Raw genomic sequence first — 17,904 nt, 5'->3', positions numbered from 1 at the left:
ACAATTCATTTTATACTAATATGAAAGTGTCTAGCTTTGTTGTCTGCAGACTATACCCTGTATTGGCTCCTCAAAATATAGCAAAAAAAGGAAATTTATGCTTACCTGATAAATTTGTTTCTTTTATGATATGACGAGTCCACAGATTTCATCCTTACTTATGGGATACCGCCTCCTGGTCAGCAGGAGGAGGCAAAGAGCACCACAGCAGAGCTGTATATATAGCTCCTCCCTTCCCTCCAACTCCAGTCATTCGACCTAAGTTAGGAAGAGAAAGGAAAAGCCAAGGTGCAGAGGTGACTGAAGTTTAACAAAAATAAAGACCTGTCTTAGGAAATGACAGGGTGGGCCGTGGACTCGTCATATCTTAAAATAAACAAATCAAGTAAGCATAAATTTCCTTTTCTTTTACAAGATATGACGAGTCCACGGATTTCATCCTTACTTATGGGATTCAATACCAAAGCTATAGGACACGGATGAAAGGGACAAGACAGAGACCTAAACGGAAGACACCACTGCTTGAAGAACCTTTCTCCCAAAAACAGCCTCAGACGAGGCAAAACTATCAAATTTGGAAAATTTGGAAAAAGTGTGAAGAGACGACCAAGTTGCAGCCTTGCAAATCTGTTCAACAGAAGCATAATTTTTAAATGCCCATGAGGAAGCCACAGCCCTAGTAGAATGAGCCGTAATTCTTTCAGGAGGCTGCTGTCCAGCAGTCTCATATGCAAAACGGAAGATACTCTTCAGCCAAAAAGAAAGGGAGGTAGCCGTAGCCTTCTGGCCCCTACGTTTTCCGGAACAAACAACAAATAATGAAGATGATTGGCAAAATTCTTTAGTTGCCTGCAAGGGCACGGACCACGTCCAAATAATGTAACAGATGCTCCTCCTTAGAAGAAGGAGGAGGACACAATGAAGGAACAACAATTTCCTGATTAATATTCTTGTTAGAAACCACCTTAGGAAGAAAACCAGGTTTGGTATGCAACACTACCTTATCGGAATGAAATATAAGGTAAGGAGAATCACATTGTAATGCTGAAAGCTCAGAAACTCTGCAATTAGAAGAAATAGCAAACAAAAATAAAACTTTCCAAGATAACCAGTTAATATCTATATGGAATTCATAGGTTCAAACGGAACCCCCTGAAAAACATTAAGAACTAAATTAAAACTCCAAGGAGGAGCAATTGGTCTAAATACAGGCCTGATTCTAGTCAGAGCCTGACAAAAAGATTGAACATCCGGAACATCTGCCAGACGTTTGTGTAACAAAATAGAGCAGAAATCTTTCCCTTTAAGGAACTTGCTGATAACCCTTTCTCCAATCCTTCTTGGAGAAAGGATAAAATCCTAGGAATCCTAATCTTACTCCATGAGTAGTCCTTAGATTCGCACCAATAAAGACATTTACGCCATATCTTATGGTAATTTTTTGTAGTAACAGGCTTACATGCCTGAATCAAGTATCAATGACCGAATCAGAGATCCCTCGCTTAGATAAAATCAAGCCTTCAATCTCCAAGCAGTCAGCTGTAGAGAAATTAGATTCGGATGATGGAAGGGTCCCTGAATAAGAAGGTCCTGTCGCAATGGAAGCATCCACGGAAACAGAGATGACATGTCCACCAGATCGGCATACTAAGTTCTGCGAGGCCACGCAGGAGCGATGAGAATCACTGAAGCCCTCTCCCCTGTTTGATCCGAGCAATCACCCGAGGAAGGAGAGCAAACGGTGGGAACACAGAAGCTAGGTTGAACGACCAAGGCACTGCCAAGGCATCTATCAGATCGGCCTGGGGATCCCTGGACCTGGATCCGTATCTCAGGAGCTTGGCATAATGATAAGATGCCATGAGATCCAGCTCCGGCCTGCCCCATCTGAGAATCAGGGTGACAAAGACCTCCGGATGGAGTCCCATTCCTCCGGAGGAAACGTCTGTCTGCTCAAAAAATCCGCCTCCCAGTTGTCCACTCCTGGGATGTAGATTGCTGACAGATAAGAGTGAGCCTCCGCCCACCGAAATATCTTGGATACTTCTGTCATCGCTAAGGAACTCCTTGTTCCTCCCTGATGATTGATGTAAGCCAGTGTCGTGATGTTGTCCGACTGAAATCGGATGAATTTGGCCAAAGCCAACTGAGGCCAAGCTTGAAGAGCATTGAATATTGCCCTCAACTCCAGAACATTGATTGGAAGTAGAGACTCCGATCGAGTCCACACACCCTGGGCCTTCAGGGAATTCCAGACTGCTCCCCATCCTAGTAGACTGGCGTCCGTTGTCACTATCACCCATGAGGGTCTGCGGAAGCATGTCCCTTGGACAGATGATCCTGCGACAACCACCAAAGAAGAGAGTCTCTTGTCTCCTGATCTAGATCCATCTGAGAAGACAAATTTGCATAATATCCATTCCACTGTCTGAGCATGCTCAGTTGTAGAGGCCTGAGATGAAAACGAGCAAACTGAAGAATGATGTCCATTGCCGCCACCATGAATCCTTATTACCTCCATGCACTGAGCCACTGATGGCCGAGGATTGGACTGAAGGGATTGGCATGTATTCAGAATCTTTAACTTTCTGACTTCCGTCAAGAAGATTTACATGGATATAGAGTCTATTAGAGTTCCTAGGAAAGGAACCCTTGTCCGTGGAATTCGTGAACTCTTTTCTAGATTCACCTTCCACCCGTGAGTCCTTAGAAAGGATAGGACCATGTCGGTTATGAGACTGTCAGCTGATAAGACGCCTGGATCAGAATATCGTCCAGATAAGGCGCCACTGCAATGCCCCGCGGCCTGAGAACCGCCAGCAGAGACCCTAGAACCTTCGTGAAGATCCTGGGTGCCGTGGCCAGCCCGAAAGGAAGAGCCACGAACTGAAAATGCTTGTCCAGAAAGGTAAACCTCAGGAACAGGTGATGATCTCTGTGGATATGAATATGCAGATATGCATCCTTTAAGTCCACGGTAGTCATATATTGACCCTCCTGGATCAATGGAAAAATTGTCCGAATAGTCTCCATCTTGAAGGATGGAAGTCTGAAAAACTTGTTTAGACTCTTGAGGTCTAAAATGGGTCGAAACGTTCCCTCCTTTTTTGGGAACCACAAAAAGATTTGAGTAAAACCCCTGCCCCTGTTCCTGTTTTGAAGCGGGACAAATTACTCCCATACTGGAGAGGTCTTTTACACAACGTAAGAATGCCTCTCCTTTTTATCTAGTCTACAGACAATCGTGAAAGGAGAAACCTACCCCTTGGGAAGGAATTTTTAAACTCCAACTGATACCCTTGAGACACGATTTCCAGTGTCCATGGGTCCTGAACATCTCGTATCCATGCTTGGACAAAGAGAGAAAGTCTGCCCCCTACTAGATCCGGTCCCGGATCGGGGGCCGCCCCTTCATGCTATTTTGGAGGCAGCAGCGGGCTTCTTGGGTGTTTACCCTTGTCCCAAGCCTGGTTGGGTCTCCAGAGGGACTTGGTTTGTGCAAAATTTGCTTTCTGTTTAGCGGAAAAGAGGGGACTCCCTTGAAATTTCGAAAGGAACGAAAATTACTCTGTCTACCCCTTTGCTTAGATGTTTTATCCTGAGGTAGGAGGAAACCCTTACCTCCCGTAATGACAGAAAGTGATCTCCTTCCAGACAGGCCCGAACAGGGTCCTCCCCATGAAAGGAATAGCCAAAAGCGTGGGCTTAGGTGACGCATCCGCATATCAAGAATTCAACCCTAAGGCACTGCGTGCTAAGATGGACAATCCCGAACCCTTAGCCGCCGACTTGGAAATCTGCAAGAAAATATCAGCCATTTTATAACTGAAACAGATAAGAGGTCTAATTCCTTTACATCTTAAAGGAAAAAACATAGTCCACCTGACATTTGTTATATAGCTAGGTATCAACCTCCAACGAAAACAGAGTCATACGTCACAGTAGGAGCCCTTCTTTATAATAAAGCCCATATACGTGACTCCCACCTCATCGCCATAATCTTGTCAATGTTATGCGAACGTTGGGAGGGACATAGTAATGAGGGGAGTCCTTAAAGGTCCATTACCCACTATGAAACAGGGAAGATATACAGCAGTTTCTGAGGTAAGAATTGTCCCAGAATTATAAAGGGCTGTACATACCTCTATGCTGAGCGACAGCATGATCAGTCTCACAGGATCAAGTGGTCTTCTTTCCCTCTTGCAGTTCTGTGGAGACATACAGAATCTTAGCTAATATTGCTAAGATCATCATCTGAAGGGCAGCATTCAGTATGGGAGGCGCAGTGAGAATAAAATATCCCCAGTTCCCCTTGTTTTGAAGCCACCAGATGCTTCTCTTTTTTACTGAAGAGACTGATCTGGTCTAGGCTACACCCTAGAACAAAGTAGCACACATAGGCACTACCATAAAAATAATAAACTCTTGATTGAAGAATCTAAACCAACACCTCACTTTACCTCTTCCTATCACTAACACAGGCAAAGAGAATGACTGGAGTGGGAGGGAAGGGAGGAGCTATATATACAGCTCTGATGTGGTGCTCTTTGCCGCCTCCTGCTGACAAGGAGGCGATATCCCAAAGTAAGGATGAAATCCGTGGACTCGTCATATCTTGTAAAAGAAATTGAAGTAAAAAGTATGTTAATTTGTAGACGCGCATTCAGAGGTTTAGGATGCCTCCAAATCTTGAAGGGCAAGCTTCTTGCAGCATTCGGATGTTTTCTGAGCCGATTTCTTCTTGTGAAATTGCAACACACTAAACTGGATTACAGATTTTAGTGTATTGCCCTTTCACAAGAAGAAATACTGCTCCAAAAATAGCCAAATGCCGCAAGCAGCCATCTTCTTCTGCATTCAGAGACAATTGAAACCTCTAAATGCATTTTTATTTTATTATTAGTCTTGGATGATACATTATTCTATTAGCAATACAACAGAAACATTGTGTGGTGTTTACTACTGTCCCTTTAACTTGTCTGATGCCATTAATGTGAAAAAAACAAAAATCCAGAACTAAAATATATGAAGGGAGGAATGCTTGATAAGTGCTATTTTGCAAGCTAAGTTAAAGTAATATGAAACCCACAATTTTTCTTTAATGAAACAAGAGAATGCAGTTTTAACCCTTAACTACCAAGGACGTACAGGGTACGTCCTACAAAAAAGGTCAGTTAACGACCAAGGAAGTACCCTGTACATTCTTAGGGGTTTCAAGCGGTGGAAGCGATCCTGATCACTTTCAGCCGCTTTCAAGGTATTGCAGTGATGCCTCAATATTGAGGCATCACTACAATACCTTTTTTGTCACACTAATGCAGAGGGCGCCACTCTGTGGCCCTCTCTGCAGCGGCCAACGATGGTGCAGATCGTTGGTGGGTGGGAGCAGCTGCAGGGAGGATAGGCGTGTGCACGCCTGCGATCTGGCAGCCGCATTTGAAGTGGTGGGAGAGGGTGGTTGGAGAGGGTGCAGGGTGGCAGAGGAGGGGGAAATTAAAGTTGAAAAAGGGATCTAAGGGATCTGGGAGGGGGTGGGGTATGGAGGAGGGGCAGCTACACTACAGAAAAAGTGGGCTTTATTTAAAAAAAAAAAAAAGTACCCAAAATGGGGGCAAATAGAGGGGGGAGGGGGGATCAGGGGGGATCCTACACAGCAGAATATATATATTTTTTTTTTTTTTTTTTTTTTTTTTTTTAAAACAAACTTATTTTAGTACTGTCAGACTTTCTGCCAGTATTTAAGATGGCAGGGACAATTGTGGGGTGGGGGAGGGAAGTGTTGTTTGGGAGGGTAAAGGAGGTGGGATGCATCAGGTGGGAGGCTGAACTCTACACTAAAGCTAAAACTTATTGCACAAGCTGTTTGTAAATCATTTTAGTGAGAAACCCAAAGTTAGTGAAAAAGTGAACGATTTTTTTTTTATTTGATCGAATTTGGCAGTAAAATGGTGGCATGAAATATACCAAAATGGGCCTAGATCAATACTTTGGGTTGTCTACTTAAAAAAAAAAAAAAATTTATGCTTACCTGATAAATTTCTTTCTTTTGCGATGTACCGAGTCCACGGTTTCATCCTTACTTGTGGGATATTATCCTTCCTAACAGGAAGTGGCAAAGAGAGCAACCACAGCAGAGCTGTCTATATAGCTCCCCCCTTAACTACATCCCCCAGTCATTCGACCGAAGGCTTAGGAAGAAAAAGGAGAAACTATAAAGGTGCAGAGGTGACTGAAGTTTTCAATAAAAAAAAATACTATCTGTCTTGAATAGACAGGGCGAGCCGTGGACTCGGTACATCGCAAAAGAAATTAATCAGGTAAGCATAAATTGTTTTCTTTTGCAAGATGTACCGAGTCCACGGTTTCATCCTTCCTTGTGGGATACCAATACCAAAAAAATAGCCTCCGAAGAAGCTAAAGTATCAAATTTGGAAAAGGTATGAAGCGAAGACCAAGTCGCAGCCTTACAAATTTGTTCAACAGAAGCATCATTTTTAAAAGCCCATGTGAAGCCACCGCTCTAGTAGAGTGAGCTGTAACCCTGTCGGAAGGCTGCTGTCCAGCAGTCTTATATGCCAAACGGATGATGCTTTTCAGCCAAAAGGAAAGAGAGGTAGCCGTAGCCTTTTGAACTCTACGCTTTCCAGAATAGACAACAAAGAAGATGTTTGACGAAAATCTTTGGTTGCCTGCAAATAAAACTTCAAAGCATGAACCACGTCCAAGTTGTGCAACAGACGTTCCTTCTTAGAAGGAGGATTAGGACACAGAGAAGGAACAACAATTTCCTGATTGATATTCCTGTTAGTAACAACCTTAGGAAGGAATCCAGGTTTGGTACGCAAAACCACCTTATCAGCATGGAAAATAATATAAGGCGAGTCGCATTGTAATGCAGATAGTTCAGAAACTCTTCGAGCTGAAGAGATAGCAACTAGAAACAGAACTTTCCAAGATAGATTCCTCTTGGAGAAAGGACAAAATCCTAGGAATCCTGATCTTACTCCATGAGTAACCTTTGGATTCGCACCAAAAAAGATATTTACGCCATATCTTATGATAGATTTTCCTGGTGACAGGCTTTCAAGCCTGAATCAAGGTATCTATGACCGACTCAGAGAAACACCGCTTTGATAAAATCAAGCGTTAAATCTCCAAGCAGTCAGTTGCAGAGAAATTAGATTTGGATGCTTGAACGGACCTTGAATTAAAAGGTTTTGTCTCAGTGGCAGAGTGCATGGTGGCAGAGATGATATGTCCACCAGGTCTGCATCCCAAGCCTACCTGCCCTTAGGGATTGGAAATGTGGGGTTAAAGCTTCGTTTTGGCCCAAAAAGTTCACCAGGACCCTCCGGTGTTGTAGCTTGCTGCTTGTCAAGAGAAAACTGAGCAACTGAGGCGCGAAATTAGGCCCCGCCCATCTCACTCAATGTTTCTAAGGCCTCCCAAAAACACAAAGCGTTTTATCCAGCCATGTGGGTTCTAAAACCCCAAAAAGCCAAGTGTACCCTCAATAAAGTTGTCCCTCAAAAGTTTATTAACAGCACTCCCAGTACACACAACTGTTTGTTCATATTCAAACTGAGTGTCAACCATAATTTCAATTAGCCCTTTATGCAAGCTTAGTGATGCCACTATAAGTCTAGGATTACTGCTTACCCTTACCCTCATGGGTATACTGAAATATCACAGTCTCTCCAGAAAAAATGACTGAACCTCATTGCTGTATAGCATGAAACCGTTTCTCACACTGAAGTTTCCTGTACTCCTCAGCCTCTGTGGGAACAGCATTGGATCTTAGTTACAACTGCTAAGATCATCATCCTCCAGGCAGAAATCTTCATCCATCTCCTGCCTGAGAGTAAATAGTACACACCGGTACCATTTTAAAATAAACTCTTGCTTGAAGAAAAAAAAAACAGTTTATCACCTCTTTCACTTTACCCTCCTTGCTTAGAGCCAGCAAAGAGAATGACTGGGGGGTGGAGTTAAGGGGGGAGCTATATAGACAGCTCTGCTGAGGGTGCTCTCTTTGCCACTTCCTGTTAGGAAGGATAATATCCCACAAGTAAGGATGAAACCGTGGACTCGGTACATCTTGCAAAAGAAATACACGTCAAGGGATATTCAGGGATTACTGACATATCGGTGTTCCAATGTAACTATCGCTAATATTGAGAAAAAAATTTTTTTATAAATAGCAAAGTGCTACTTTTATTTATTGCCCTATAACTTCCAAAAAAAAGCAAAGAACATGTAAAACATTGGGTATTTCTAAACTCAGGACAAAATTTAGAAACTATTTAGCATGGGTGTTTTTTGGTGGTTGTATGTTGTGTGTAACAGATTTTGGGGGTCAAAGTTAGAAAGTGTTTTTTTTTTCTTTCATTTTTCATAATATTTTATATAAAAAAAATATATAGTAAATTATAAGATATGATGAAAATAATGGTATCTTTAGAAAATCCATGTAATGACGAGAAAAACTGTATATAATGTGTGGGTAAAGTAAATGAGTAAGTAAAATTACAGCTAAACACAAACACAGCAGAAATGTAAAAATAGCCTTGGTCCCAAACGGTCAGAAAATGGAATGCTGTGGTCCTTAAGGGGTTAAGCAACTTTCTAATTTACTCCTATTTTTTTCTTTGTGCTCTTGATATCTTTATTTGAAAAGCAGGAATGTAAATAAAGATACCAAGAGAACGAAGAAATTGATCGTAGGAGTAAATTAGAAAGGTACTTAAAATTGCATTCTATATTTGTATCATAATAGAAAAAAAATGTGGGTTTCAAATCCCTTTAAGGTAACTAATTTGGCCTCTGTTTCTCTTGGTTTTCCTCTACTCTCATCGGGGTGGAAGGGAGTAAGGCACAATGGCCACAACCCTTATACAACACAAGTGTCAAAAAAAAGTACATAACACTTGCATCAAAGTGATTTGCAACACTGATATCCCTATAAATAACGGAATAAGAAAAGAAAAAACAAACTCCTCGGACATCTACGTTCTAGATACTGAAAAGTCTCATGATTAAAGGGAGTTAAAAAAAAATATACAAAAAAATAAAAAATAAAGAGTTAGACCAACAAAAAAAAAAGTGCCTGAGGCCAGAAAACTAGATCGGACAGCAGAGCATGTAGAGCAAATGGTAACCATTAATCCTGATCAGAAGACAGAACAATTTTTATTAAGTAAAGGGGAATTGGGAAAAAAAAAAAACTGAAAAAAGGTGGGGCTTTGCATGTCTACCTTTATAAGTACTATTAGGGGCACATTTTAAGTAATGTGGGTAGCCTAAATGAGTAACACATAAAAATGCTCTTACGTGTTAGAAAATGTTATTACTGCACAAATGTTTGCATATAACTAGGTTTATTACCCATACAAAGGGATTAAACACGTAAACTCCACCCTAGAACAGCAAAGCACTACTGCAAGCTAGCTGAACACATCTGGTTAGTTAAATGAGTATAGTCACCAATCACCAGCTAGCTCTCAGTAGTGCATTGCTGATGCTAAGCATATATACCAATGTTTTTCAACAAATTATACCCAAAAAGTAGTAAGTAAATATGATAGAAGTGAATGTAAAAGTATTAAAGTTTCCTCCTCCATCTGAACTATGAAAAGTCAATTTTTTCAAGTCCCTTTAATCATGGAACACACCTTTTATACAAACACTGGATGTGAATTATGTATGTAGTAAGCGTTTTATAACTTAGCCTTTACAGAAAGGATTGAAATAAGCTAGGGTAATGCTAAAACTTTATGGGAGTAAACAAAATCGAGCAGTAAAATCATTAAAAAAAAAATTAACTTGAAGCAGCAACTTTTATACAGTTACTACCCGCTATGTAAATTTAGCCCTCAACTCAGTAATAACTCATATAAAGCACATTAGTGCACTCCAGTAACAAGTGCTATCAGTGGGTTTTTTAAAGTATTTTTGAAGATCACATCCTAATATTTAAATCATTTTGGGGGTCATCAGGGCCTTATGTATTAAACCAATGTTTTGATAGTTAATAATACACAACCTCTCATAAACTAAGGATATGACAAACACAATATATTTTAAAAGGATCACTGCCGGAAGAGAAAATTGTACAATTGTTAATAAATATACTAGGTGGTAAAAGTCTGAATGATTAAGCAGGATAATAGTTAATATACAGTATATAAAAATAAACATATAAGCCACTTCAGTATTCTCCACAGAAAATTTAGACAGCCAGTAGGGTCAGCTATTTATAAATGTTAATTAAGCTATCCAAAGCCCAAAATAATTGCATAATTTAACAAATAATATTAATTTGTGCAACATTGAAATATTAGCTAAAAGTAACTTAAATTTCAGCTGGTTTGTCAAAATCAGCTGGGTGGTGTGCCCATCAAATAAGCCCTGGGGAGAACACTGCCCCTAATTCAATTAAGATTGTTTATTAAATAAGTTTGCAAACATGTTTTTTCCAACTTGTACAAATGTTACATATTAAAACAGTTTTGAACATGGTGGAGAAGAAAACGGAATGTGTACCAGAGCAATCAAAAAAGAGCTACTTACCATGGCTTGTCCTAAAGTTATCTTTGGATATAGGATAAATTATGCTTTGGTCCAAACTACTGCAGCCACTTTACCAGCCTGAGTTTGTCAGAGTAGCATTTTTGAAAGCTTTTGGTTTGTTTGTTTTTTAAAATCAGATAAGCTTTTAAGCCAATGACTTTTCCCTTTGCTTCACAAAAATATAAAAAAACAAAAACAAAAAACACACAACACTGATTCAAGTTTCCTAGAGGATTTAAAAGTTATCTGTAAACAAAAATATATATAAAAATATTAGAGCAAAAACAATATATTTGTGTTAACAAAATGTGTAGAAGTTAATGGCAACTAAGAAAAAACAAAACATTTCCTCCTCTAGAAGGATTGTACTACAATCATTACTGACAAAATTTAAACAAAAGGCAGTTTATTATCAGTCAAAATACCTTTACACTACAGTAGGCATAGTCACTGGCTATTTTAAGTAAGGTCAGAAAATGTTCCTCTAGAAAGTATGAACATTTCCTATAAAATGGCAGATAAAACTTTGAAAGAGTCCATACAAATTAAATTAAAAGGATCAGTAATGTCAAACATTCAGAACCTAAAAAAAGGCATGGGCATTAGGATGCTTTGTTAGCATCTGAATGCAGAAGGTGGTGACACTCACAGACTTCAGCTCTTTTCGGAGCCAGAATTTTTCTTGTGAAAATTCAACACTAGTATCTGAAATACAACATATCTTAGTGTGTTGCACTTTCACAAGAAACCTGGTTTTGAAGAGCCGAATGCCACCTTCTTCCACAATCAGATGCAAGTATAAGAATGACCACGCCTACTAATTTAATGCTTATAAAGACATATCCCTTTTCACCAAAAGTATAGCAGCAAAAAAGCAACTGATTCATGGGGATAGGTGTAAACAACTACTTACCGTTATAAATTAAAGTTTAAACTGCATTAAAACTACAACAAATTTCAATAGTTCTCCTACATTTGGATTGAAAAAAACGCTAGGATGTAACATAACTAGAAATAAACTGGAGTTTCATTGATCACTTATCAAAAACATTTTTTAAAAAAGGGTGCTAAACGCAAAGATGTGACATTTTTACCTCTAAACCAAAAGCCGTGCTTGTCATCTGAGTGTTCTGTATGTTAGCATGGCTATTGGTTTAGAGGGGAAAATGTCACCTCATTGGTAAAGAGCGCTGTGCCATGGGCGTCCAGAGACTCTGACTTAAGCGAGCTGCCACGGCACAGACAGGTTGAGTAAAGGAACCTTTTATTTTATTTTTTATAAGTGATCAATTAAAACGCCAGTTTTTATTTTTATTCTTTTATTTATTTATTTTTAAATGTCAGGATTTACCATCACTAAACGAACCTTTAAAGTGACATAACACAGTATTGAAATGTGCACAACTTCATTTCAGTTTTAAACAGTTAAGGCAAGTATGTTTGAAAAATGCATCATCAAAATATGCTTCTTAGTAAAGCATCACTGTTTTAGCAGCATAAACACATATGCTGTGAGCAGCACATACATCAGCATTAAAAAAACGCACGTGCTAAAAGTCAGCACTGGTTCATACAACACAACTGACAATACAAAAAACACTGCTAGCTGCCTGAACAGGTACACAATTTGAATGAGTACACCTGGCCTGCAAAGCTGGAGTAATATTTCAGCACCACATGTGCAAGCATTTACTAAAAGCATTTTGCCTAATAAAACTATATTGTAAAAATGCTTCTATTCAAAACTGAAATGCACTCATCTACATTTCATGTTCGACTTATGTAATTATTAAAAAAAGGATAGTGCACTGTACGATGTATCCCCTTTAATTTGTTCCCAATTATCCATTTTACCGTCTGGAGTGTATTAAATTGTTAAGAAATAGTTCCTTTACATTTATTTTGGAATTTGAAATAGCTGTGTTTGTCAGTGGCATCTCCACCTATATTGATAATGTCAATACTTAAGTATTAGCTATAAAAAAAAAAAAAAAAAATTAAAAAAGGTAAATAAACTTAGCCTGCAGAAGAAATAAGCTCCCAGTGGGATATAGGCGAGATAGCGAATACATTTGAAAATATAATTTATGTAAGAACTTACCTGATAAATTAATTTCTTTCATATTGGCAAGAGTCCATGAGCTAGTGACGTATGGGATATACAATCCTACCAGGAGGGGCAAAGTTTGCCAAACCTCAAAATGCCTATAAATACACCCCTCACCACACCCACAATTCAGTTGAACGAATAGCCAAGTAGTGGGGTGATAGAAAAAGGAGTAAAAAAAGCATACAAAAAAAAAAAAAGAGGAACTGGAAATATAATTGTGCTTTTATACAAAAAATCATAACCACCATAAAAAGGGTGGGTCTCATGGACTCTTGCCAATATGAAATAAATTAATTTATCAGGTAAGTTCTTACATAAATTATTAGGGATGTACCAAAATGAAAATTCTGGACCGTAACCAAAAATTCAGGATGCCCTTGGCCGAAAACCAAAAATGACCTTTTTCCCAAATGATTTTAAAATAGGTTTTTTCTATAATTGTATTAATATTAGACTTTTTAATGAATTTAATTACTCTAAAATTAAAAAAAAACTACAAGCCATTAAAATAAATAACCACACTTTTATTGAAAGTAACTCACCAAAATTAGACGGAAAATAACTTAATAAACCAATATAAATAAAAATCTGTTAAATCTGTCTGTTTCCATTATATAGGACTGAATGAAGAATAATATATTGTTGATATTAAATAGTGCTCCAGAAATGGGCTGGCTCCTATGCTTTGCTGCTTTTCAATAAAATATACCAAGAGAACTAAGAAAAAATTAATAGAAGTAAATTAGAAAGTTGTTTAAAATCACATGCTCTATCTTAATTATGAAAGAAACATTTTGGGCTACCTATCCCTTTAAACAAATCTCTGTATAAGACTCTTCAAAGTCTGCTATTGATATTTGTTTGTTGAAAGCTCATCTTTTACTGACAGTTCTCTGTATAAGGCTCTTCAGTTACTAGCAACTCTCTGTATAAACCTCTGCTGTTACTGACATCTCTCTGTATAAACCTCTGCTGTTACTGACATCTCTCTGTATAAGGCTCTCTTGTTACTAACAGCTCTCTGTATAAGGCTCTCTTGTTACTAACAGCTCTCTGTATAAGGCTCTCTTGTTACTAACAGCTCTCTGTATAAAGCTGACCTGTTACTAACATCTCTCTGTATAAGGCTCTTGTTACTAACAGCTCTCTGTATAAACCTCTGCTGTTACTGACATCTCTCTGCATAAGGCTCTTCTGTTACTGACAGCACTTTGTATAAGGCTCTTCTGATACTGACGGCTCTCTGTTTAAAGCACTTACTGTATGTTGCTGTCTTCTCTCTGTATAAAACACTTGTGTAAATTACAACTCTGTATAAGCCTCTTCTGTGAATGAAAGCTCTCTGTATAATGCACTGCTGCTTATTAGAGCTCTCTCTATTAATAGGGCACATTAGTGCCTTATACAGAGCTGTCATTCACAGTACACATAGCTGTAATTCACAGAAGTGCCTTATACAGAGCAGCCAGTAACATAAGTGCCTTATAAAGAGAGAAGCCAGTAACAGAAGTTCTTTATACAGGGAGCAGACAGTAACAGAAGACCCTTATACAACAAAGTGGTGTCGGTAACAGATGTGCCTTATACAGAGAGCTTTTAGTAACATAAGAACATTATACAGAGAGATGTTATTAGTAATAGAAGTGCATTATTCAGAGAGCTGTCAGTCACGAGTGCCCTATATAAAAGAGAGAGCTGTAATAAGCAGCAGTGCATTATACAGAGAGCTGTCATTCACAGAAGAGCCTTATACAGAGCTGTAATTTACATTAGTGTTTTATAGAGAGAAGACTAACATAAGTGCTTTATACAGAGAGCTGCCATTCACATATGTGAATGGCAGCTTTCTCTTTAAGGCACTTATGTAAATGACAGTTCTGATAGTTTAACATTTGCTAAATACTTGTGCTCTCTAACAAAACATAAATAGTGGATCCTTAAAAGCAGCATTAGTAATATTCTGCAATTTCAGTTCCCATGTCAGCTGACTAAAATTAAGTCAGGAAGGTTTCCACATATGTTATCCTGCCAATGGAACTTTGAGGACTACAGAGTATTGCGGTTTTTGTTGCCACAGGGTTAACTGCTGCTGCTTTGTGTGGAAGAAGAGGGTTAACCTGCCATTAGTGTGGAGGAAGAGTTGCTCCGGTTCAGCAGTTCAGCTCCCTTAGAGACAACAGAGGTTTGATTTACAGCTTTGTAGTGCATGGAGGTAGAGGGGGGTTGCTATGTTTTAGGTTGCTGTAAATTAAACCTCCTTTGTCTCTAACAGAGCTGAACCTGAACCCAAGCAACTCTTCCTCCACTCTAAGGTCAGCACTAAATCAACAAAATACCGGAGCCTTTCAGGAAGTACACGCACTGCAGATTATTCAGAAAGAACCTCTCTAGATAGGTAGGAAGGGAGGAGGCTGTGCTGTTCGTGCGTGAGTGGCATTGTGGGAAATGTCGTTTACTAACCTAATGGCCTAGAAAGCCTCTAGCTGCACCGGTCTAAATTTAGGTGTGGGTGGATGCCGTTAGCGGCGGCCAGCAAGTGTAAGTGTGGTACAAATATAGCATGCAATTTTCGGCCAATTTGCCTCTCTTTCAGCCAAAATAGGATAGGCCCATTTTTGGCCGAAAATTTCGGTTGCCAAAATTTCGGTGCATCCCTATAAATTATGTTTTCTTTCATGTAATTGGCAAGAGTCCATGAGCTAGTGACGTATGGGATAGAAATACCCAAGATGTGGAAGTCCACAGAAGTCACTAGAAAGGGAGGGATAAAATAAAACAGCCATTTTTCCGCTGAAAAAATTAAATCCACAAAAAATAAGTTTACAAAAAATAAGCTGACAAAATACATCTGGATGGAGAGACCACTCCCACGGATGTAAGGTTTGAGGGCTGAGATAATCCACTTCCCAATTGTCTACACCTGGGATATGCACTGCAGAAACTAGACAAGAGCTGGATTCTGACCAAGAAAGTATCCAAGATACTTCCTTCATAGCTAGGGGACTGTGAGTCCCACCCTTATAATTGACATATGCCACAGTTGTGATATTGTCCGTCTGAAAACAAATGAATGGTTCTCTCTTTAACAGAGGCCAAACCTGAAGAGCCCTAAAAATAACACGGAGTTCTAAAATATGGATTGGTAACCTCGCCTCTTGAGGTTTCCAAACCCCTTGTGCTGTCAGAGATACACAGACAGCTCCCCAACCTGAAAGACTTGCATCTGTAGTGATCACAGTCCAGGTAGGATGAACAAAAGAGGCCCCCTGAACTAAACAATTATGGTCTAACCACCAAGATAGAGAGAGTTGAATGTTGGGATTTAAGGATATCTATTGTGATATCCGAGTATAATCCCTGCACCATTGATTCAGCATGAGACCTAAAACTTCCATGCACATAGCCACTGAAGGGAATAAATTGAGACTGAAGGTTTCGACAAGCTGAAACCAATTTCATTTGTCTCTTGTCTGTTAAGGACAGAGTCATGGACACAATCTATCTGGAAACCTAAAAAGGTGACCCTTGTCTGATGAATCAAGAAACTCTTTGGTAAATTGATCCTCCAACCATGTCTTAAAAGAAACAACACTAGTTGATTCGTGTGAGATTCGGCTAAATGTAGAGACTGAGCTAGAACCAAGATATCGTCCAAATAAGGAAACACTGCAATACCCTGTCTTCTGATTACAGATAGAAGGGCACCGAGAACCTTCAAAAAGATCCCTGGAGCTGTTACTAGGCCAAATGGAAGAGTGACAAATTGGTAATGCTTGTCTAGAAAAGAGAATCTCAGAAACCGATAGTGGTCTGGATGAATCGGAATGTGAAAATATGCATCCTGTAAGTCTATCGTGGACATGTAATGACCTTGCTGAACAAAAGGAAAAATAGTCCTTATAGTCACCATCTTGAAAGTGGGGACTCTTGCAAAACAATTAAAAAACTTCAGATCCAGAACTGGCCTGAATTAATTTTCTTTCTTTCTTTGGGACAATGAATAGATTTGAATAAAACCCCAGACCCTGTTCCTGAAACGGAACTGGTATTATTACCCCTGAAAGCTCTAGGTCTGAAACACACTTCAGAAAAGCCTGAGCCTTCACCGGATTTGCTGGAACTTGAGAGAGAAAGAATCTTATCACAGGAGGTATTACTCTGAATCCTATTCAATACCCTTGAGAGACAATACTCTGAATCCACGGATTTTGAACAGAATCTGCTCAAATGTTTTGGAATAATTTCAATCTGCCCACCACCAGCTGAACTGGATCGAGGGCCGCACCTTCATGCAGACTTGGGGGCTGGCTTTGGTTTCTTAAAAGGCTTGGATTTATTCCAACTTGAAGGTTTCCAATTGGAACCAGAGTCTTTAAGGAAAAGATTGTTTTTTGTCCCTTGTTCTGTCGAAAAGACAGAAAACTATTAGAAGCTTTAGATTTACCCTTAGATCTTTTATCCTGAGGCAAAAAAGACTCCCTTCCCTCTAGCGATAGTTGAAAAAATTGAATCCAACTGAGAACCAAATAAAATGGTTACCTTAGAAAGAGAAAGTAATATAGACTTAGACACCATGTCAGCATTCCAAGATTTGAGCTATAAAGCTCTTCTAGCTAAAAACATAGATTTAACATCAATTTTGATATAAAAAAAATAGCATCACAGATAAAATGATTAGCATGTTGAAGCAAACTAACAATACTAGACAAAACAGGATCTGTTTCCTGTTGCGCTGAGCTATCCAACTAAAAGGTTGATGCAGCCGCAACATCAGCCATAGCAATGGCAGGCCTGAGAAGATAGACAGAATATAAATAAGCTTTCCTTAGATAAGATTCAAGCTTCCTATCTAAAGGATCTTTAAAAGAAGTACTATCTTCCATAGAAATAGTAGTACGTTTGTGTCATGATACAATCATGTGGAGCAGTTGATACCTGGATTGGCTACCCGACAGAGGTGGTATTGTGGTCTCAGCCTGGAAAGGGTTAAGGTGAACTGTTTTTTTTATTTGTGTGAAATCTGTTTTCAGAAAAGCTGTAAACTGAGACCCCCCCTTAGCCTTTTACAAGTCTGAGGTGAAGTGTTAACTGTGTGTAGGAATGCAAAAAGATCCTCCCCTACTGGGAGCTAAGACTTGTTTGCCTTGGCTGTACTCGTAAATTATAACCAGAGTAGAAATAGCCCCATCAACTTTGGGGACCTTTTCCCAAAACTCTAATCTAGC

General features: G+C 39.2%; 1 protein-coding gene across 6 annotated transcripts in view; it reads right to left on the bottom strand.

Moving 5' to 3' along the window:
• Nucleotides 1-17,904, bottom strand: part of THRAP3 (thyroid hormone receptor associated protein 3) — a 342,660-nt gene that overhangs the window by 240,790 nt on the left and 83,966 nt on the right. The window lies entirely within an intron of this gene.

Source organism: Bombina bombina, chromosome 3 (genome assembly GCF_027579735.1).
Source record: "Bombina bombina isolate aBomBom1 chromosome 3, aBomBom1.pri, whole genome shotgun sequence".
NCBI lineage: Eukaryota > Metazoa > Chordata > Amphibia > Anura > Bombinatoridae > Bombina > Bombina bombina.
This window is presented reverse-complemented; position numbering and strand designations above follow the sequence as displayed.